The following is a 24,069-nucleotide window of genomic DNA, read 5'->3' as shown; positions in this document are numbered from 1 at the left end:
TGGAGCAGATATGTTTCACTCTGAGAAACTGACTGAAACGTAAATTCTTTTTAAGTGATTGACTATGACAACTTTTGTAATGTAGCATCTTATGTACATCAGTATCTTTCCTATATAAAGGTGTATCAAATCTGCCATATGAAAGGTACTTTCATTATGTCATAATTCATCTGAAATTTTAAATTACAGTCTCTTTCATTCAGCCATTGATGGAAGGAAATTAGCTGGCTCTCACTGTCTTTCCAAATGAGCAGGATGTCATCTATATAGTGACCACCCAAAATTATAAATATGATTCCTATGCCAACAGAACACTCTAAGATATATAACTGTTTATATGGAGGAAGATGTTTCAGTAAAAATCACTTGTTAAATGGCAACTTCAGCTGCTCATATATAAGGCGCCGTATGTAGAACTATAACAGCTCTTAAACAGTGTATTAAAGTTACATTATCAATCATCTAACTCCTCCTTGTGATGAAAATAAACGTGATGGTGTGTTATAGTCCCAGTGTCCTAAAGATAGAGTTGCCTGCTTCAAAACATAGTGTTTCAAATTGTCAAACATAATAAACTTAGTAAACTTAGTTGAATGTTGTCCAAGCTGATATTGTAATTAGCCATATGGGTCCAACAAGGTGCCCCATTTTATATTCTGCTTCATGGACTCCACCAGGCTCACAAAGGCAGCTATAATTTCCATGTCACACCTTCAAATTAACTTGGCGGGCTCACCAGGTTCAATGGAGATCACCTTCTTATGAAACACTGTGAAAATTAAACCATGTGTCAATAATGTGATGACATCATACATATGATTAAATGTCAATTAAAATTGCGTTCAGAAAACATTGAAAATGCCCAATCACTATCATATAATAGTATTTCATTTTAGTACATCAGTAAGACCATCAGGGCTAACTGACGACAACCGGTGACTCCAACACTGTTACCGGTATACTAGACGTTGATATTAGTCTCTACCCGCTCTTAAGGGAGTAATTGCTTCAATGATAAACCATTTAATGTGAACAAATAAATGGTCACATTATAAAAAATGATTAACCATGGAAGCAGACAAAGTTCAGGTACTGAGACTACTACAATGTTCAATTAAGCAAGTCCTGATCTTCCTAGCTGTGCGTCCCACACTGGCGTGTAATGATGTAAATAGTAAAACTAGACTTGCAATCTGTCCGATGATACAAGTTATACTTTCTTTGACTCACGAAATGCTCACATTCTGAAACTGTTAGTGTGGTATCACAAAAATCACAATGGCCGCAAGGCTAATGACATCCAATAATACTGTCTTGAGATTTAATTAATTGAGATTTAACAATTTGATCTCTGATGTTCTTCCCCTGAGTATATGCTATGCATGGTCCTGGTTGAAATATTTGATATAACTGGCTACTTTGGAAGTCAACATAGAGGGGCATAATTGAACGGCGCCGGCGAAATCGATGGCCGGCATCTTCGGGGTCGGCTCCATAAAGGGGCGGAGCAAACCGTATTTTCAAAATACGATTGGGGCCGGCTAAATCGATCGCCGGGTTTAGAGCAGGATCACCGGGTTTACATGAGATGGCCGGCTTCGTTTTCCAGCCATAATGGAAACCGGGCCCAGCCATCTCAAACCCGCGAAATGCAAGCCATTTGGTCGTGGGAGAAGCCAGCATTTCTAGTGCACTGGTCCCCCTGACATGCCAGGACACCAACCGGGCACCCTAGGGGGCACTTCTAAATATAAAAAAAAATAGGTGCCAGTGTCCTGTTTCAGTTATTGGTGAGCCCTTGGGTTCCCTGAGGCCCGGTAAGACCTCCGAGGACCGCCGCGCACCCCGAATCTTCACCCGCGGCAACCGCCGTTCACCGAGGGTTGAGCCCCCAGCTGCAGGCGGCCAGCAGGACTGCTGGAACCGCGGGGTGACGGTCGGCCTGGCAGATAGTCAGCAACTCAGTCTCTAAAGGGCCACTAGCAAGGACGGCTAGCGCAAAAGGAACACAGCCTCTGAAGGTAGCTAGCAAGGGCGGCTAGCTGAAGAGGACACAGTCTCGGGAGGTGGCTAGCAAGGACGGCTAGCTGAAGAGAACACAATCTCTGGAGGTGGCTAGCAAGGAGGGCTAGCTGCAGAGGACGCAATCTTTGGAGGTGGCTAGCAAGGACGGTTAGCTGGAGAGAACACAATCTCTGGAGGTGGCTAGCAAGGACGGCTAGCTGCAGCGGACACAATCTTTGGAGGTGGCTAGCAAGGGCGGCCAGCTGAAGAAAACACAGTCTCTGGAGGGGGCTAGCAAGGACGGCTAGCTGGAAAGGACACAGTCTCGGGAGGTGGCTAGCAAGGACGGCCAGCTGAAGAGGACACAGTCTCTGGCGGTGGCTAGCAAGGACGGCTAGCTGAAGAGGCCCCAGTCTCTGGAGGTGGCTAGCAAGAACGGCTAGCTGAATAGGACCCAGTCTCTGGCGGTGGCTAGCAAGGACGGCTAGCTGAAGAGGACCCAGTCTCTGGAGGGGGCTAGCAAGGACGGCTAGCTGAAGAGGACCCAGTCTCTGGAGGGGGCTAGCAAGGACGGCTAGCTGAAGAGGACCCCGTCTCTGGCGGTGGCTAGCAAGGATGGCTAGCTGAAAAGGACACAGTCTCTGGCGGTGGCTAGCAAGGACGGCTAGCTGAAGAGGACCCAGTCTCTGGCGGTGGCTAGCAATGACGGCTAGCTGAAGAGGACACAGTCTCTGGCGGTGGCTAGCAAGGACGGCTAGCTGAAGAGGACCCAGTCTCTGGCGGTGGCTAGCAAGGACGGCTAGCTGAAGAGGACCCAGTCTCTGGCGGTGGCTAGCAAGGACGGCTAGCGAAGAAGACACAATCTCTGGAGGTGGCGATTCCGATCCACTACGTGGGCATCTGACGAACGAAACGGAAGCACTGACTCTTCCTGTTTCGTGGTTTAAATCTCCCGCCTGTTCCTCCCTTTCTAGCAGAGGAACCAATCCCCTAAGCTCTGGCAGACCCGGCTCACCTGGATAGGCCAGGCCACCTTGCGGGCGGAGTCTTTCGTTGCACTGCGCCAATCCGGCGCGAGTAGGCGGAGCTGGCTCGCTGGTCTGCGCTGAGCCAGGAAGACGACGACGCCGATGCCGCCATCTTGGCCGGCGTGCTCCCTTCTCCGAGACCGGCGTTCGCTCCAGCGGTTCGCCGGCCTCGGAGCGGCTCGTGGCAGCGCCAGCCCCGTCGGCGACTCGTCCCTGCCGCCCTGGATCCCGCGGCCTCCGCCGATCTTCGCCCCCCGCGTTGGGGGCCACGGTAAGGACCCGGACCCGGGACGGGACAGCCAGGAGTATAGCTCCCTTACCTTGTGTGCTGAGCCCCTCAATTCCCCCCCAAAACCCACTTGCCACAACTCTACACCATTACCATAGCCCTAAGAGTGAAGGGGGATACCTAGATGTGGGTACAGTGGGTTTTGGGGAGGTTGGAGGGCTCAATATTTATCACCACAACTGTAGCAGGGAGGGGGGGAGGGGCCTGGGTCCACCTGCCTGAAGTGCACTGCACCCACTAAATACTGCTCCAGGGACCTGCATACTGCTGTCAAGGAGCTGGGTATGACATTTCAGGCTGGCATACAGGTTGGCAAATAAATGTTTTATTTTTGGGGGGTGGGAAGGGGTTGGTGACCACTGGGGGAGCAAGAGGAGGTGATCCCCGCTTCCCTCCGGTGGTCATCTGGTCAATTGGGGCACTTTTTGAGACTTGGTCCTAAAAATAAGTCCAGTCGACGAAATGCTCGTTCGAACCGGCCACTTTTTTCCATTATAAGGTGAAGCCGGCCATCTTGTAGCCACACCCCCGCCCCCATCCCGCTTCACTACCCTACCAACACACCCCTTTGAAGGTTGGCCGGCGCCGCGACGAAAAAGCAGTTGGGGCTGTTCAAAATTGGCTTTCAATAATACCGATTTGGCCAGGATCAGGAGATCGCCGGCCATCTCCCAATTTGTATCAGAAGATCGCCAGCGATCACTTTCGAAAATGAGCTAGATAGCGACACCATATAGCTATTTGGTCCTGAAATACCTGGTTTTCTAAAACAAAAAATTTCAAACTTAGTTACATAGAAATTGACAATCAAAGGGGTCATAGTGGCTCCCATCATGGTACCCTTTGTAATTGTTGCCCTCAAAATGGAAATAATTTTCTTGTAGGACAATACTTGCCATTTCTACTAGAAACTCAGTGGGAATCCTCAAAACATCATCTCTTTTAGATAGTGTGTTCCTAATGATCTCTGTCTTTTCTAGTTAAGGAATGTTAATATATTGTGATTCAATGTCCATTATTACCAATAAAATGTTCCCATTTATGTTTATATTGTCTAAAATTTGGAAAAACAAGGGATGAGTAACGTATGTACAATGAGATAGAAGGTACGAACAGTCTGAGAAATGTATCAATGAAGATAAATAAAGGTTCTAAGAGTGAGACTGAGATGATTAGCCTACCAAGTGATAACACAAGAGATTTATGAATTTTGGGTAGTGGAGAGATGACAGGAGTCCTAGGATGAGTTACCTTTAAAATGTCCAATTCTTTATCTGTGATGAACCCAGCAAGTTTAACTGTTTCTAATACAGATTCAATCTTATTTTTAGTAACAGAGGTTGGGTCACTTTTCAACTTCTCATAGAAAGAGTTGTTGCTGGCTGTCTCTTGAACTTCTGCACCTAAAGATATGAACAATATTCAGCCATTACATTCCCCACCCCCTACTTGTTCTGCAGTTGGGATAGCTTTAATCTCCCTGTGCTATCTCACTTTACTAAAATTTTTCATTCTATGCATTTCACAACTTGTTCCTTTGATCCCATTCCTTCCAAATGGCTCATTTATCCAAACATGGTTATTGCCTCTTAGTTTCAACTAATCACAGAAAGTCTTTCTTGGAAACAAGCAGCAGTTATTCGATGCTTCTTGTCCCACAAATTATCGCTCAGTGTCTAATCTCCCATTCTTGTCCAAACTGAGAAAATAGGAGTTTTTGATCAACCACTCTCTCATTGTGACCAACTTTCAATTCTTCACCCTTGTCAAACCAGTTTTTGGTTATTTACTCAGTGAACTGCATGCCATTTTTGACTAGGGAAAAATTGCCTTGGTAGTATCATTAGATCTATTTGCTACATTTGTTCGGGTAAGCCATTCCACTCTCTTAGCTCATCTTCAGGAAATTGGTCTTTCAGGTAAGATACTAGATTGGTTTGTTTCATATCTCACTGATTGCATTCTAATTCCAATTTCTAAATCTAGTGCTCAACCACAAAATTGTGGTGTTCCCCAAGGTTCCATCATATCTCCATTACTTTTCAATATCTATTTAAGTCCACTGACTATATTGATACAAGAACATAACAGTATCATCCTCAACTCTAATTTAAGCTTTGCTTCTCAGATAGCTCAGTTACTCAAGAATGGATTTTTCACCCTTAGGAAATTAAGATCCATCTGAAGTTATATTGATTCCAAGTCTTTTACTATATTAGTCCATGCTTTTTTAATAGCACACTTGGACTATTGTAATTCTGTTTATTGTGGAATATTGAAGTCCTTGTTACGTAGGCTTCAGATTCTCCAGAACTCTGTGGTTAGATTACTATGCAAAGCCTGCAGGTATGATCATGCCACTCCTCTTTTTGCAAAACATCACTTTCTTCCTGTTCATTACCAACCAATCTTTAAAATCTTATGCCTTGCATATAAAGTTCTGCATCAAGGTCTACCACTGTATCTTTTTACTTTGTTCATTCCTTACTCTTCCAATCGTAACCTCAGGTATCTTAATGCTAACCGTTTTACCCACTATGAATCTACACGTTCCTTAGCTTTTTTTCTTTCTAGTCCCAAAGTCATGGAATAATCTCCCTCCTTCCATCAGATCTGAATCTTCTTTTTTAAAATGTAAGCAATTGTTAAAAAACATATTTTTCCAATTGGCTTTTGGTCAACCTGGTTAATGCACTGAGACTTCTTCTTGCAGGAACCAGGCACTTCATGCTCTCCCTCTACTTCTTATTTTTGTTCTCTTTTGGAATGTGGCATCCCTTTTAGTTGATGTTTTAATTTATAATTTTAATTTATAAAGTGTTTTGGCCAACTCTGTTGTTATAGTAGTATGTCAAGTTTTTAATAAACTATAAAAATAAATTTGTTACAAAATTCTAGATGTACTGGGACATGAGCTGTTAGTCCCACACCCGCTGTTCCTGAGCCCCCCCCCCCCCCCCCTTGTTCTCCATCCATTGGAAATTGAGTTAGCTAGCATTTCCCTTTCTTACTCATGGTCTAATTTCAATATTCCTAGTTTGACAGCCTTTAGAAAACTGTTAAATACATTTAGGAAAATGACCTGCACCCCTGACTCTAATCCCATCTACTTGGCTGGAGATCTCATCTCATGGTCTATTTCTATTATTTCTCTCTGATAACCAACAGCCTGATCACAAGCTTTGTACCTACATCTTGGAAAAAGGCAATGGTTTGACCAATTCTGAGGAAAAACAATCTGGATCCCTTCACATTCTCTAATTACAGGGCTGTCTTTAACCTTCCTTTTCTTTTTAAGGTTGTAGAAAAATATTTTTTAATCAATTATCACATTGTGTTGAGGCATTCCATGACCTACACCCAAGACAATCTGATTTTAGGCAGGGCTATAGTAACAAAACTGTTATTGCATCCCTACTAAACGACCTTCATTCTGTTTTCAACAAGGGTAATGTAGCCCTTGTCATTTCACTTGATTTGAGTGTGGTATTTGATCTTGTACATCACACCTTACCACTATGTAGATCTCCATCTATTGAGATCTCAGGTACAGTATATAACTGTTTTTTTATTTTTATGTCTGATAGGAGTTTTGAGGTTTCCTTTCCCTGCTCAGGATCAAGCCCTTTCTCACTACACTGTAGGATCCCTCAAGGCTCTGTCCTATCCCCTCTTCTTTTTAATATTTTTCCTGAGCCTACTTGTAGCCCTCATTTAGGAATCTTCTGTTTTGGCTTATTTTTATGCAGATGATATACTTCTGGTTTCTACTCAGGATCCCTATAACCCTGACTTGTCAATTTTACAGGCTTGCCTAGACCATACTGACAATTAGCTGTCCTCAAACAAACTTCTACTTGATCCTTCCAAGACAATAGTATCCTGGATAACTGGACATCTGCTATATTTTTCATTCTCCCCTCAGTTGAGGGAAAATCCTTTAGTTCTAGTAGATGCATTTAGGTACCTAGGAGTTCACCTTGATTACAAGCTTGATTTTGAAATGCAGATATCCTCAGTAGTTAAGTCAAGTTATTTTGCACTTTGGTGTATAAGATCTATCTGTTCTTATAGAGATGAAGCAGTCTGTACAACACTTCTTTATTCTCTGGTTACATCATTCTTAACTACTACAACATTGCATATTCAGAGATCTCATCTCTTCTCAAACGGATTTGATCTATTCAGAATACCTCGGTACATCTCCTTTTGCATACCCGTTGTCGTGACCATGTCACTCCTCTTTTCAAGTACCATCAATGGCTACCAGTGCCTTTCAGAATTCAACATTAAGTAAAGTGGTGTGGTAACCATGTTAATCTGTTTTCAAAGGTAATAAATAGAAATAAATAGAAACATAGGAAATAAAATAAGACAATACCTTTTTTTACTGGACTAACTTAATTCAACATAAAATACTCATAATGACCCACAAGATCCTACATTCTAGCACCCTTGCTTATCTTTCTGCACTGATTACACCCTGCATTACCCCAAGGACACTTTGATCATTGACTGCTCACTAATTATCTGTCCCAGATTTAAGCTCTGCAAGATTATAAGCTACTTGTTGATGCTCTTTTTTTTGGTAAGCCCCCCACCCTGGGGAACGTCCTTCCCATGGCTCTCAGGGCAGAACAGACCTTTGCAAAGTTTAAGGCTGCTTTTAAAGCTCATTTGTTCATTTCAGCATTTGGGGACCCGGCAGACTATTCACAATGGAGAAGGGTAGTTAGTGGGGTTCCTCAGGGGTCTGTGCTAAGACCGCTGCTTTTTAATATATTTATAAATGATTTAGAGATGGGAGTAACTAGTGAGGTAATTAAATTTGCTGATGACACAAAGTTATTCAAAGTCGTTAACTCGCGACAGGATTGTGAAAAATTACAAGAGGACCTTACGAGACTGGGAGACTGGGCGGCTAAATGGCAGATGACATTTAATGTGAGCAAGTGCAAGGTGATGCATGTGGGAAAAAAGAACCCGAATTATAGCTACGTCATGCAAGGTTCCACGTTAGGAGTTACGGACCAAGAAAGGGATCTGGGTGTCGTCGTCGATAACACGCTGAAATCTTCTGCTCAGTATGCTGCTGCGGCTAGGAAAGCGAATAGAATGTTGGGTATTATTAGGAAAGGTATGGAAAACAGGTGTGAGGATGTTATAATGCCATTGTATCGCTCCATGGTGCGACCGCACCTTGAGTATTGTGTTCAATTCTGGTCGCCGCATCTCAAGAAAGATATAGTAGAATTGGAAAAGGTGCAGCGAAGGGCGACTAAAATGATAGCGGGGATGGGACTACTTCCCTATGAAGAAAGACTAAGGAGGCTAGGGCTATTCAGCTTGGAGAAGAGACGGCTGAGGGGAGACATGATAGAGGTATATAAAATAATGAGTGGAGTGGAACAGGTGGATGTGAAGCGTCTGTTCACGCTTTCCAAAAATACTAGGACTAGGGGGCATGCGATTAAACTACAGTGTAGTAAATTTAAAACAAATCAGAGAAACTTTTTCTTCACCCAACGTGTAATTAAACTCTGGAATTCATTGCCGGAAAATGTGGTGAAGGCGGTTAGCTTAGCAGAGTTTAAAAAGAGGTTGGACGGTTTCCTAAAGGACAAGTCCATAAACCGCTACTAAACGACTTGGAAAAATCCAAAATTCCAGGAATAATATGTATAGAATGTTTGTACGTTTGGGAAGCTTGCCAGGTGCCCTTGGCCTGGATTGGCCGCTGTCGTGGACAAGATGCTAGGCTCGTTGGACCCTTGGTCTTTTCCCAGTATGGCATTACTTATGTACTTATGACTAATTTGCGTCAATGGTGGCAATCATGACTGTAACCCTAAACGTTTGCAGGCTCTCATTATAGTGTTAGGAAATCCTGTTTTCTCTCATTTTCTTTACTTTACTTTGCTTTCCTATCTGAATTGTAGTTCCTTTCTGTTTTCTATTTATGTTTGAATTGTAACCACTTTGCTTGATTTGAAAGGTGGTATATCAAGAGTACAATAAACAATAAATGATCTTTCAAGGTAACATTACTAACTTTATGCTTTTCAACAACAGTTAACCCAAGCAACATAAAGCACAAATTAAAGGTCTACAACTTGTTAATTCTTCTTTGTTGTAGGATAATATAAATTTGAGAAGGAAGGTGGAAAATTTGTAAAATGTGTCAAGATATTCCAATTTGCCTATTATAAATTGTCCTAAAGCTCCTTAAGTTACTCCAAGAGATATGTTTAAGCGGTATTTAGCTGATGTGCTACAAATACCTGAGGGATCTTTGCCACCTAACTCTCAGATATATTTTGTCATCTGCCAAAAAAAAGATCTTGTCAGTTACAGGAGGGTACCAATCAAGAAAATGATGATCTGAATAACTCTGATGGTCTAGAGCGGGCTACTTTGGTGGATACCTTAGCATTACTTTTGGACAGAGATTGGCTTCTTTGCCTTTTTTTAAAAAAACCTGGAACCCCTTTGGGTAATTTAATTAAAATCTTCCCAGATTTAACCAGAGAAACACAGAAATGAAGGAAGAGCTTTTTATTGTAGAAACCTGGGTGCTCCAATTAGGAGTGCTGTTTTTTCTTCAGTATCCCCTTATGCTTAATATTTCTGTGGTGTTTTATTTTCTTAACTGCTTTGAACCACCATCTATCTGGTGGAGTTGGCGGTATACAAGCACATATCATCATTATCATCATCATCCAAGATGGTGTCATGTTGAGATGACAAACCCACAATAGCTCCTGCACTCCATGAATTTTTGCTGATTCAGGCTCTTACCTGGTTAAGGATGGGCAAGAGGCGATGAAAAGTTTGCAGCTTCCCCCAGCCTAAGCCTCTACTCCTGTAATGAAGTAAGCAAAGCTGAAATGGCATCGAGCCTTGCTGGTCTGATGATTTCTTCTCCCATGCCTACAGCAGATGCAACAGGCAACAGTATGAATGGGGCCTCATTACAACAACATGGAGATTCGGGTTTTTCTAGATTTGAGTCTGGAGGTGATCCACAAACGTAAGGAATTGTGGGGTTATAAGAAGGATCTACAGGACAAAGGCTATCAAGGATGCAAAAGAGGTGTTTTTTCTTGCTGGGATCTGGGTGGGGGGGTTCACCCATACAGTTTACTTAGGAATCACATGCCTCTCACCACAGGTTATCTGACCCCCCCCCCCCCCCCCCCCCCCCATGAGGCGGCAACTAGAGCAGTTAGGTTTACATACTGTAAAGAATTGTGCCCTCAGGGGATTTTTCTGGCTTTCTTACATCTCCAAAATCTGCTAGGTATGGAATTCCTTTCTTTCAATATTTTTAATTATAAGACCTTTTTCAGAGGCCAGATGCATATTCCTACCTCTTTTGACACTGAAAGATTTAGAAGTCACAATATTTATGTCCAAAGGGTATAAAAATCTCCTTTTCCTGGATTTACAAGGTTTTAGAAGATCTGACTCCCACTACTGATCACCCACATGAAAGGAATTGGGAAAGATGGATGGGGTATACTCTGAAACCTAGAGTGGACTAGTATTTATGACTATGCTCATCGGTGCTCTATGGTCTCTAGTTATCAACAACTACAATTTATAATGGTTTTAAGATTGTTTTGGTATCCAGCAAAGCCCAAGGGCACTAAGGTATTGTCCCCAATGTTAATGTTCTGTTGGAGGGGGTGTGGAGAAGAGGGTACTTTGAGCATTTGTGGGATTGTCCCTGTAGTAAACCGTTCTGCTTGGGGTGTGGGAGTTTGGTCTAAACTTCAACTATGTTGTGTATGTCAATGGGTGTTGGACCAGAGGTATGTTTGCTGGGGAAAATCCTAGTATGTAAGGCCAGGCTCTGTAGATGAGCAAGTAGTTTTGATTTTAATGCGAGCTGCTAAATGACAATTGCTCAGGCATAGAGAGATTCTGCAGGTTCTACTTTGAGCGGATGTACAACATTTGTGTCAAAGTTAGGAAATATGAGAAAATTGTGACCACCTTGAAAGGACAGTGGCGCCTCAGGTCACTTTTTGTTGAATGATCTTGTTATATATTTTGTCCTTACCTTGTACTGAGTCTTACAATTTCAGGGTATTTTCTATGGAGGAGAGCTACAGTTTTTCGATTGGTGTCAGAGGGCTCTCAGGATCTAGCCTGAATCTCATTTGGGGCCAGATCTGGGGGGTTCCCACTCCCTCTCTACTAGTTGTGTTTACCTCACTACTCACCTTACAGTACTTTCAGAGGGTATATTTTTTGGGGAACAGGGGCGGTAGGGGGGATATAACATGGCCAGACTTTGTGTATAGCAAACATTTGAAAGTTGATGTGGAAATGTTCATTGGCAACTTTGCATGGGCATTGATTATTGAAATTTGTACATTGTTCTGTAACTGTATGCCATATATTTCGTTTTCATTAAACATGGAGGGCCCTGTTTACTAAGCCGCGCTATATGGTGTGCTAACATTGTAGTGCTCGTTAATGCTAGAGACACCCACCCTGATGATTTAAAAATAATCAAGACTGGTCAATTTCCACCAAGTCTTCTCTTTTATCAGTGTTGGATATGTTGAAAAAAATATTTGGTAGCGATACCAAGGGGCCCTTTTGCTAAGCTGCGTAAGCGTCTACAGTGCGCTCAACATGTGCCAAAATGGAGTTACCACCAGGACTACTGTGTGGCTCTTGCAGTAATTTCATTTTTGGCGCATGTCCGTTATTGCACGTCTGAAAAATATTTGTTTATTTCGGGAATGCTTAGCAGATGTGCGTCAAGTGGCAGTTGGCGTGTGTAGGTCATTACTGCCTGGTTACCACGTCAGTCTTTAGCGCCAGGTCAATAGCTTTCAGATTCATTGGCCCCTATTATTTATTTACCTATGTATTTGGATTAAATCAATTTTTTTAGTTATCAAGATTACAATTCTATATCTCCATTTAATAAGATAACAAGAAATTAAAATTAAATAATTTACAATACATTAACAAATACAATATTCGTCCCCAAGAATAAGAAGTAGATCAAGAAGGAAGGAGAAGAAAAAGAGAAAAATTAAAGAAAAAATCTATATCAGTCAGTTACCTGAGATAATCCCCCTCTTGCCTGCCACAGCGTGCTTACAGGACTGTACAGCATATTAATATCCTCCATGGCCAAAAGCAACATCTTCTGACTGTTTGGGATCAAAAAATTGAAATTATTTACCTTGAAAAATTATAAAACATAAACAGGGAAAATTTAAGCACCTAAGTAGCACCCAAGCCTGTACCCTAGACCAATAGGCCAGGAAGGCCTTGTGTCTCAATTGTGTCTCTCTTGATAAGTCGGGAAAAACTAGTTTTGAGACAAGAACAATGTCTCTAGATGTCTAAAGGAAAGTTTCTATACTGCATTATGGTCTGCTTCCAAAGCAAACAAAACCACCACTGTAGATCTCTGGGTTATAACCATCCAAGGAAGATTCAAAAAGGATGTAAGATTCATATTATCCCCTACTTGACCCTGATGGGGCTCATTAGGCCTTCTAGAGCCCTGCATATATTGAACTCAGGTAATAGGAGGCAATGAATCATTTGACATCCCTAGAACTTCCACCAAATATTCCTCAATCATATCTACTGGCACAATCAAAGGTGGACTTAGGAAAGTTAAGCAGTCTCAAGTTGTTCCTCCGAATTTGATTTTCCAAATATTCTAATTGTCAGTGTTGAGGAATTCTTATCTTTAACTAAAGTTGTTCCTAACATTTCCAAAAATTGAATTTTTGTCTCCAAAAAATCTATTTTTGAGGACTGTGTAGCGGAGACTTGTGCCTGGAGCAGGACTGCTTCAGATAATATCTTAACATCTTCTACATTTTAAAGGTCATAAGTTGCAAGGAGGAATACATATCATGTGTTAAGTCCTGTGGAAGCGCATAATCGAAAGGGGTGCCCAAGTTTTCCTCGCAGAACGTCCCAGAGAAGGGGTGGGGAAACCCGTATTATTGAAACAAGATGGCGTCCATCTTTCCATTTCGATAATACGGTCGGGGACGCCCAAAATCGCGAAATTTAGGTTGACCTTAGAGATGGTCGTCCTTAGAGATGGTCATCCCTGATTTTTGTCAATAATGGAAACCGAGGATGCCCATCTCAGAAAACGACCAATCCAAACCCTTTGGTCTTGGGAGAACCAGCATTCGTAGTGCACTGGTCCCCTCCACATGCCAGGACACCAACTGGGCACCCTAGGGGGCACTGCAGTGGACTTCATAAATGCTCCAGGTGCATAGCTCCCTTACCTTTGGTGCTGAGCCCCCCCAACCCCCCCAAACTCACTCCCCACAACTTTACACCACTACCATAGCCCTAAGGGGTGAAGGAGGCACCACCTGTGGGTACAGTGGGTTTGTGGTGGGTTTTGAGGGCTCACATTTACCACCACAAGTGTAACAGGTAGGGGGGTGGGCCTGGGTCTGCCTGCCTGAAGTGCACTGGCACCCACTAAAACTGCTTCAAGGACCTACATACTGCTGTCATGGAGCTGGGTATGACATTTGAGGCTGGCATAGAGGCTGGAAAAATATTTGAAAAAATTTTTGAGGGTGGGAGAGGGTTAATGACCCACTGGGGAGTAAGAGGAGGTTCATCCTCAATTCCCTCCAGTGGTCATCTCGTCATTTAGTGCACATTTTGGTGCTTGGTCGTAAGAAAAAAAAGGACCAGGTAAAGTCGTCCAAGTGTTCGTCAGACGCCCTTCTTTTTTCCATTATCGGTTGAGGACAACCCATGTGTTAGGCATGCCCCAGTCCCGCCTTCCACTATGCCTCCGACACACCCACGTGAACTCTGGTCGTCCCCCGCAATGGAAAGCAGTTGAGGACGCCCAAATCAGCTTTCGATTACGCCGATTTGGCGACCCTGTGAGAAGGATGCCCATCTCCTGATTTGTGCGAAAATAAGCCTGAAAGTGATTCTGAAAGTCACATGGCCGGTTTGGTAAAAACTGTGAAGTACAAACAGGAGCAGTGAAATCCTTAACCTGATATAGAGTACTCACATCATTTGAAGGAACTATCTGTACTGCTGCTTGAAAAAGTTCCTCCAATTCAGGTTTAGTTCCACTTGTTGCTAGAGATGTATGCCCTCTCTGCATTACCAGTCTTTCAGCCACATGGGCGCTGGATTCAGGATCACCCACAGTAACTCTCTCTCTCCTGTATGCGGGGGTGGGGGTGGGGGCAGCTCACATGATTGGGCTCAAAGAAACCCAATCTTTGCTGAATGCTGACACTATCATGTCGGCTCCCACAAAAGGGGAAGACGTCATCACGAGTTCCACTGGCACTCCTTATGAATCGAGTGTCGTCTGCCTGAGAACTGAAGAAGGCCGCTGTGAATTGACTTGTCGAGCAATAAAGGGAGCTCACAGCTGAACCAACCATGCTGATGGCTGAGTCTGGAACAGTTTGTGTGTGGGGGGTGGGCAGGGAAAGTTGTTAGGGTAGCTTTAGGTTGAGAGTGGTTGGAGAGGGCAGGGTTGAGTTGAGGATATCAGGCGCGATTGGTGGGTAGTGTGATTGGAGGAGAGGGTTTTAGTGGATGGATCTGTCCTAAGGGGAAGTTAGGCAGCTATTGAGGCTGATTTTGTGAGGGAGTTTGGGAGAGGACGCAGGTGTTGGGAGCTTGACAGTCACCCACCCTTCCCGCCTTGCTTTAGTGTGGTAGGTTGTTCCTTGGTGCAGTTTGGGAGTGGAGTAGTCACAGCTTTTTGTCATAGTGGAACACTTTGGGGGAGGTTTTTAACAATGTTGAAGGTGATGTTAAGAAAGGGGGAATATGGATGTACACCATGACCATGCTTTACTTTTGTGCGACACTGCCGTGAGTATTTTGCAGACTTGTTGGTTGGGGGATGTTTACTATGCAGCAATAAATGAGGCTAGTTCAGCACCAACTAGTTTCTCATATTGGGGCAAAGGCCACTACTTTATTAGGGGCTATTTTCTGTTAGATAAACTAGCTTATTTGAATTACTTGGGTTTATACTAACTAAAAGCTGTAGCCTAGATGGGTGTGGTCTTAATTATTTCATTGTTGGTGTAATATGGATCACGGTGTGAGTGTGAATGTTGATGTTAGTTGTTGGGATCATAATGTCAACAATAGTTGCATTCATTGTAGTTGGCAGTACTTTTACTTTTTACTTAAAAATATTATATTAGGTAGTAGCTATTTTACTTTCACTTAAGTAAAATGTATAATGTGCTCTTCACTGTACTTTTACTTAAGTATTAAAATATACTTTAACTTTATTTTTGCTTGATTACTTTGACCTAGTACTTTGACAACATTGATTTGAGTGTTACTTTATGTGCTGATATGTACGCCAATCATAATCATTTTCAAAATTGTTTTTATAGTCAATGTTATGGTAAAAAAACATAAAATAGCAAGAACATAACATTAAATAAATAGATAAATGTTGAAGGGTGCTGTAAAGTGTGCACACACTAATTCCTCTTACTCTCTTACCTATCTATATGCTCCTTCTTGCTTATACCCTACACTGTCAATTAAATTGTTCTATTACGTATTGTGTTGACATTGTAAGTAGTATACCATGCCATACTTGTATTGTTATTTGAATATTTATACTGCTGTAATTGTCTGTTGCTTATGCTTGAATTTATTCTTACTGTATACTGCCTTGAGTGAATTCTTTCAAAAAGGCAGTAAATAAATCCTAATAAATAAATAAATGATGCTAGAAAGCAAGGAAATGCTGGAAAAGTGCTGTGCATGCAGGATAATATATAAGATAATCTCCTAGTATAAAAAGAAACTCTGAAGGAGATAACAATAGTTCTCCCTATTTTATAAAGACAAGCTCACTAAACTTATATCGTAGCTCGTACCAACAACATATAAAATAATTTATTTTAGAAATAGGACCTCTCAGTCTGTATCCTGACAAAAACATGTCTGCTCAAAACACGGCCCCTCACGAGCCTTTTGACAAATGGCTTGCATAATTTTTGAGCTACAAACCACCAAGGGGGAAAAGAAACACGATGTCCCATGAAATATCTCAAGAACAGAAGAAGAGTGGGAACAGACCAGGCTCTTAATAAAACAGACCTGATAGACATCTGATAGTTGAAGTATAATTTCTCGAGGGAAGACTCTACAAGTTACCTTGTTTCGGCACTAGAAGTGCCTTCCTCAGGAGTCTATATAGATATAAGAAGAAATACAACATCTTAGCAAAGGAACAATAAAAAACATATGTGAACAAATAAAAGGCAACGAAGGACAAATATAAAAATACAATAAAAGTAAAATAACTCCTGTATACTTGTGACAATAAAAGTATGGTAGAAAATCTAAATGTTTCAAATATATCTCTCTTAGACATTAAATACAGTCAGTAATGCAGGGTAAACTAAAGACAACTGTAAAATCATGAATAAAATAAAAGGTAAGAAACAATGGCAAGACGTTCTTAAAATGGCGGTATTATTACTAACACTAACCTAGATACTTTGTCTTGAGAGGTAAGTGGACAAAGCGTATAGGATAGAGTCTCTTGTGAGTAACATTCTGGTCTGAAAGAAATATTTGAGGATAATGGTTAGATGGATGTGAGAGCACTGACCGTGGGAAACAAGATAATGGTGCCATGTGGAGGGCTAAAGAAAGGATCATGGCAGAAAACAGGAAAGCAAGAGGGTGACCAAACTAGGACTGTGTGCATGTGGATAAAACCAGTAAAGTGGTGATGTGTCTATATATGTGAACTAATAACTGTAGAGAAAGGAAAGAAGGATGTGTTGAGTGAAGGTTGATGGAAGGAAAAATCAATCATGAACTGCTGTAATGTGATAAAGCAAAAGAAAAAGGGGAGGGGAAGAAAAAAAAAGGATCTACCCAACATTGTGAGAAGCTGAGATGGAAGGGAACTATGGTGAAACAAAAACAAAAGTGATTAAAAGTAAAGGGGTACTTGAATGACACTGCCCGACATGATGTGAAGATGAGCCGGTAGGGAACTATGGTGAAATGTGACTATTGGAGAAGACAACAGAGTGTAAACACCAGTCGCGATTGGTCCAGAATATGTTAGCCGTAATGATTTGATAAAGTAAAGTACTGGAATACAGATGAAGCATGTAGTGAAAAAAATGCCGTAAAACTAGAACGGCAGAAAGGTGGGAACTGTAGAAGTGAAATCAAGTAAATGCAATCCACAATGATGCATCATATGCACGCTTTCACCATAAGTTACACCTTTATTTTTAATTTTTCTGTCTTTAGGATCCACTTTATTACTCCTTTCCCTCTGCCATTCATCACATGGTTCACATAGACACTCATATACTCATACAGAAAGGCAAGCAGGATCTGTACTGCATATACCTGGTTATATAGCTAATATACCCTGTTTATATGTAGCCAGTTACCCTACCCTTACATGTAGTCAGCTGCCATACACCATGTACCTGCCATACACCATGTACCCAGGTATGATGGCAATGGCACCCATAGACATGGCGACTGAAATCTGGTCACTACGCCATCTGCACCCACATACAGGGGAGCAGCAGTCCTTGCCTATCTTGGTACTTGCTCTAGTTTGGGCCTGTTGCCCATGCGGGATCCAAAAGTGTGACCATGTCATCTCTTACATAGCTCATTGTTATCTTATGCAACATTCAAAGCTGACTGTGCACCATATCACCATTTAGCCCCTCATTTTCAATGCTAAGTGGGTTTGAGAATGGCGATTGGAATACTCAGTATTGCAGTTAGGTTAGGTTAGTTTATGCAGTTATGTATTCTGAGAACTAAATGGCTGGAGGTGTCCTGGGTTGCCAGGGAGATATTTAACTGGGATCATGAATTCCTGCACATGAGCAGTTCACACCAAAGAGAATTGCACTGACCCCTGAAATTTTAAAAGTGCTAAAAATAAGTTTTAAAAGTATTTGCATTGGAGGCAAGATGGCTTCTGAATAGGACGTGTGTGAAGCAGCTCCTCACTCAACTCCCTCTCACTGGTTTTTTTTCCCCTTAAAATAATACATTTCCATGCCCCCAAGAGAAGGGGCAAACAGAGGGCTTACCCTGCTCCCTCTGCGAGACAGGAATTGGGACCGATGGACCGTTTCACTGTTCCCAGTGTAGAACTGACTGGGCAACAACCCTTGCTGCAGAAGGAATCGATGAGAGGAGAACCGACCTACCTGCCTGAGGGAGAGCTCACGTTGAGCCCAGAGGAACGGAGTCCTCCTTCGATGCCGGCAATGCTGACAGATCAGAGCCCTGGATTGACTAGACCCGATGAGCAGATGTCTGATCTGGGAGCAGGGGCAGACTCTGCTAGCAGAACGCCGAGTGCAGCAGTGCTGGTGGTACTGCTGAGAATAACGAAGGAGCAGGAGTTGAATCACAGGAGAGCAAGACTGGCTCTGAGAAAGGAGCTCAGGAAGAGGTAACATTGAAATTATTTCCTAAAAAATGGAGAAAATAACCCTAGAAAAAAATTAGGGATGCTTTGGAATGTTTAGAAGATTCTTTAACCCAGAAACTATCTCCAATAGTTAAAGTCACTCAATCAAATCAAGCTAAAATAGCAGACTTGGAAAAACAGTTGGAACAATCTAAAACTTTTGAACAAACAATTATACTTGAAACAAATCAAATTAAAGAGAGTCAAATAACTTTAATAAAAGAAATGTATACTTACATAGGAAAATAGAAACTTTAGAAAATTTACAAAGTATGAAAACATTGAGATTTATAAATTTTCCTAAAGTTCCAGCAGTGGCTCCTTTAATAACATTTAAAACATAGCTTTCTGAAGTATTAAAAATTACTGAACAATTGTTTCCACCTGTAGCAAGGATTTATTATTTGGCTCCCTATGTTAAGAAACCAAGTGAGCGCATAATACCATCTATGGAAACCCCATTTGAGGAGCTAAATTTGAATTTATCACAAACAATTGAAGATGAACTATGTGGAGTAATTATAGACTTTGTTCTACAGTCGGATCGGGACTGGATCTTGAAAACTTTCTTTAAACATAGACATGAAGTCTTTCTGAATTGCAAAATCAAAGTATTTCCTGATATTGCTAGACAAACTCAGAAAAGACGTCAGTCTTTTTTGAAACTTCGTGATCGTGTATTGTCACGGGGGGAATTTTCTGGCTTAATTTTCCTTGCAAATGTGTTGTTAAATTTCAATCAATTAAATATGTTTTCTTTGAGAGTGATCAGTTAGCAAAATTCCTGGACTCCAGACAAGAACCAGCCGTAAACTCTTTGGTGCTTCCTCAATTAGTATCTACTCCGTGATAGGATAAGTGGGAACATGTTCTACTCATTTTTTCCTATGTTAACCAATTTTTGAATTGTGCCTTGCCTATAATTGTGGACTTTAGCAGTAATTTTCATTTAATAGATTTTCTTTATAAAATATTTCTTGTATGGTATGGTAATACTTTTCTGTACAAGTTTTTCTTGTAAAATTCATTAAAATTACAAATAAATAAATTAAAAAAAAGTATTTGCATTAAATCTAATTGCAGAATTGAGGTGCTAGGAAGTGGGATTGGTATGCTATGTACTCAAATTTGCTCAAGCCATATGCAAATTAGTCCATTTTTGGGAGGTTCTCATTTGCATATTTATGGGTAAAAATTGTTGGAAATGTTTACAGCCTTAATGTTAGGGCATGGCTCTGATCAAACATATGAACTTTGATCCAAAACGAAGGGTTTAGCTAGTGTTTTTGACTAAAAATTCCCATTAGAGTGTCTATGTTAATCTGCATTCAAATAGAGCTCTCTGATTGGATGAGCAGCTCCTGTTAGAAAATCTGCCCGGAACAGAGAGGGAGAGAGAATCAATGGGTGGGTATGGATGGCTGGAGGGGGGGACAGGGGAGAGGAAGAATCAATGGGTGGGTATGGATGGCTGGAGGGGGGCAGGGGAGCGAGGATAAGAATGAAGAAGAAAGGCAGAAAGTAAAGAAATAAATGGAAAGGAAGCCCTGGAAACGGAGTTAAGAGGACAGATAGCAGCAGAATTGGATACTGGGCCAGCATGATCAGAAAAACAGTCACCAAACACAAAGGTAGAAAAGATAATTTTATTTTCATTATAATGTTTGGAATATGTCCACTTTGAGAATCAGGTGCTCAACATTAAATGTTTGTATTTATTTACTTATGTATGGCATTTTATCCCACATTAAACATGAATTAGGATGTTTTGTGGCTCTACATAAGAATTGTGATATTATGATCCTTGTTTCATATTGTTGACGGTCTGCATTTTCCGTATGGGTGGTATATTGGTGTATTAGGTTCTGCCCAGTGTAATATTTATAGTACAGTAAGGTTCTGAGTGTGTTTTTGCACAAAGTTGTGCATAGTGTTTTGTAGTTGAGCGATTGTGGTTAGTATATGCTTTGAGCAACCACTTTATTCTTTGACATATGATACATATCTAATATCTAAATTTAATAAAAGGTATTAATTGTGACTTTTATTTTTATTTATTTATTTTTTCTGTGTGTTATCAGATAATTATGGATGTAAGCTCCACCCCTGGCCACACCCATAACCCCACCCCCTTTAGCCTCCCCAAACAGTTGGGCCACCGACCGCCTATGCTCTGGACCCATAAATAATATGGTTGGATGTATGGATAAATATCTGAAAACTCCACCAAGATCTCAAGCTGGAGAAATTCATTAGAAGGCTTCTAATCCTCTTTGGGTTCAGGGGCTTCTTTAAGTACCCTTGTGAAATCTCCTTTAAACCCTTCCTGATGTAAAGAAAAATGACTCCATATGGAATAGAAATGGAAACGGGACTTGATATACCGCCTTTCTGAGGTTTTTGCAACTGCATTCAAAGCGGTTTACATATATTCAGGTATTTATTTTGTACCAAGGGCAATGGAGGGTTAAGAATGGGTGGGGTTCTACTTCCAAATGTTCTGTTGGATTTGGATGATTGGATATTTCAGGGTGCATCTTTGCTTTCTGGCAAAGTTTCTTTGTTAGAGATCTGGAAGATAGTTATGTGAACTGACTCTTTGCTTCAGACTTTTACACGTAAGACAGGTTTGTTTGTTTGTTTGTTTGTTTGTTTGTTTGTTTTTCCCAAGAAGACAGTATCTAAGCTTTGGAATTATGAAAATGGGCTTGCGTTAGGTCACAAGCTTCCCCCTTTCAAAGTACTGGCTGGCAAATGTTAAAGATAGTGTGACAAAAAAAAGATAGTTTGGCTCTATATCAGTAGGTTGAGTCAATAGATAATGTAGTAAAATCCAAAAACTTCCCAAGACTTAATTACTGTCTCCATGGGAATTGCTTAAAACATATTTTCAGGACTACATTTTCCAGATGCTGATTTCATTGGAATATCTAGGATATATTATATTTCCTGTCGGATAGTCATGAGGGATGATTCAGAGGGTGTACATGATATTTTGGTATCACCAGTAGTCTTGAACTTTCAGGCTTCTTAGAACCATCTTCTGATAATATTCATGGTCATGCTACCCCTCTGATTTCCTTCTTACCAAGTATGACAAGCTTAAAGTTTTGAAAGGATATTTTTCCACGGAAGAGGTTCTCTTTTAAAGTCAAATCTGTTACCTTACATATACAAGATCATACAGGCTTGAAGGTGACCCTTTTCACACTCAAAACCAAAGTTTAGGACAGTGACCCAGCATTAGGTGGTCACAAGCACAAACAGGCGGTGGCCCAGCATGGCAGGAATAGGAGGTAGGGGGAAGGAGGAGGGTGATGGGAAGTATAGAAGAGCCTGCAAGCACAGGCAAGTTAGGAAAGGGATTAAGTGGGAGGCACTTAAGAATAGAGGACCTATAGGGAGGCAGGTAACAAGACAGGAAGTCTGGGAAGTGGGGAAAAGAGGTGCCTCTGGCTGGCATAGAGGCTGGCAAAAAAATGTCTTTTTTTTTTGGGGGGAGGCGGTTGGTGACCAGTTTGGGAGTAAGGGGAGGTGATCCCCCATTCCCTCCCGTGGTCATCTGGTCAGTTCAGGCACCTTTTCAAGGCTTGGTCGTGAACAAAAGGGACCAAGTAAAGCCGGCCAAATGCTCGTCAGGGCCGGCCTTCTTTTTTCCATTATCGGCCTAGGCCAGCTATCTCTTAACCACGCCCCCGTCTCGCCTTCGGTACACTGCCGACACGCCCCCTTGAATTTTGGCCGGCCCTGCGACGGAAAGCAGTTGAAGCCGGTCAAAATCGGCTTTCGATTATACCGATTTGGCAGGCATTAGGAGAAGGCCAGCCATCTCCCAATTTGTGTCGGAAGATGGCTGCCCTTCTCCTTTGAAAATAAGCAGGTCATTGTGCAGGTGGCTATTCTATCCCCCCCCCCCCCCAAAAAGGAATACATTCCACCTATAGCATAACGGAAAGAACTCCTTTCAAATCCATCCGCCAGCAAGTTGGTTGTACTTAAAAGTGTTACAGATCAATACTTAAAATTTTTGGATTTATCAAAAACAAATCCCCTAACATTACTCATCTTCACTTGGTAACATTTTCCTTTGAAATCCAGCTAGGAATTATTAGGAAAGGAACAGTGAATAAGACTGAAAATACTATAATGTCTTAGGGCTCTTCAGCTTGGAAAAGAGACAGATGAGGGGAGATATGATGGAGGTCTACAAAATCCTGAGTGGTGTTTAATGAGTAGAAGTAAATCAAATTTTACTTGTCCAAAAGTAGAAAGACTAGGGACATTTGAGGAAGTTACATGAAATACTTTTAAAACAAGTAGGAGGAAGTATTTCTTCACTCAACAAATAGTTAAGCTCTGGAACCCTTTGCCGGAGGAGGTGGTAACAGTGGTTAGTGTATCTGGGTTTAAAAAGCTTTGGACAAATTCCTGGAGGAAAAGTCCATAGCCTGCTATTGAGACAGACATGGAAGCAACTGCTTGCCCTGGAATTTATAGTATGGAATGATGCCATGATTTGGGTTTCTGCCAGGTACTTGTGACCAAGCTTGGACACTGTTTGGAAAACATGATACTGGGTTACATGGACAGTTGATCTGACCCAGTATAGTTACTCTTAGGTTCTTATGTTCTTATGTCTTATTCTATGAAAGATACATTGGATAAACACATTTTCCATATATATTACTCTCTCTGTATATACGTAGGCTTAGAACATCCAGCAACTTTATAGAGACTTTATTCCATTACTATAAATTGAAAGACATACTAAAGGACACAACCAAGCTGGCAGTGAGATATGCACTCCAAACGAACACAGGGAGCCTACAGGTGGCCAAGCTACACCACCCAAGTAAAACACTGCCAAGGAACTATATTATTGTAAGTTTAGAATGGACTCATTAGAGGGCACATTAAGGTCAAGCTGACATCATATGATATCTATGCCTATAGAATTTTTGTGCTGTTTAATGGATATATCATACTGCTTCCTGTTGTTTCATTATTAAGGGGTAACTGTTAGCTTCAAGGTTTTTCAATACAATTTTATATGCATTGTCTATTCAGGTGCATCACAGTGTGATTGGTGACCCAATGGTAAGTTTAAAGTTATCCAGTACCTGTACTACACTTCCTGGGATGTTTTGCTTGGTGAAGAGGTAATAAATCCCAAGGACATGCATATAGGAATAAACAGGATACTGGATAGGGTTAAAACAGTATTCATTCCCTTCTTCACTAAATTTGCCTTC

The sequence above is a fragment of the Microcaecilia unicolor genome, chromosome 1 (genome assembly GCF_901765095.1).
Source record: "Microcaecilia unicolor chromosome 1, aMicUni1.1, whole genome shotgun sequence".
NCBI classification, from domain to species: domain Eukaryota; kingdom Metazoa; phylum Chordata; class Amphibia; order Gymnophiona; family Siphonopidae; genus Microcaecilia; species Microcaecilia unicolor.
Note: the sequence above shows the minus strand (reverse complement) of the source record.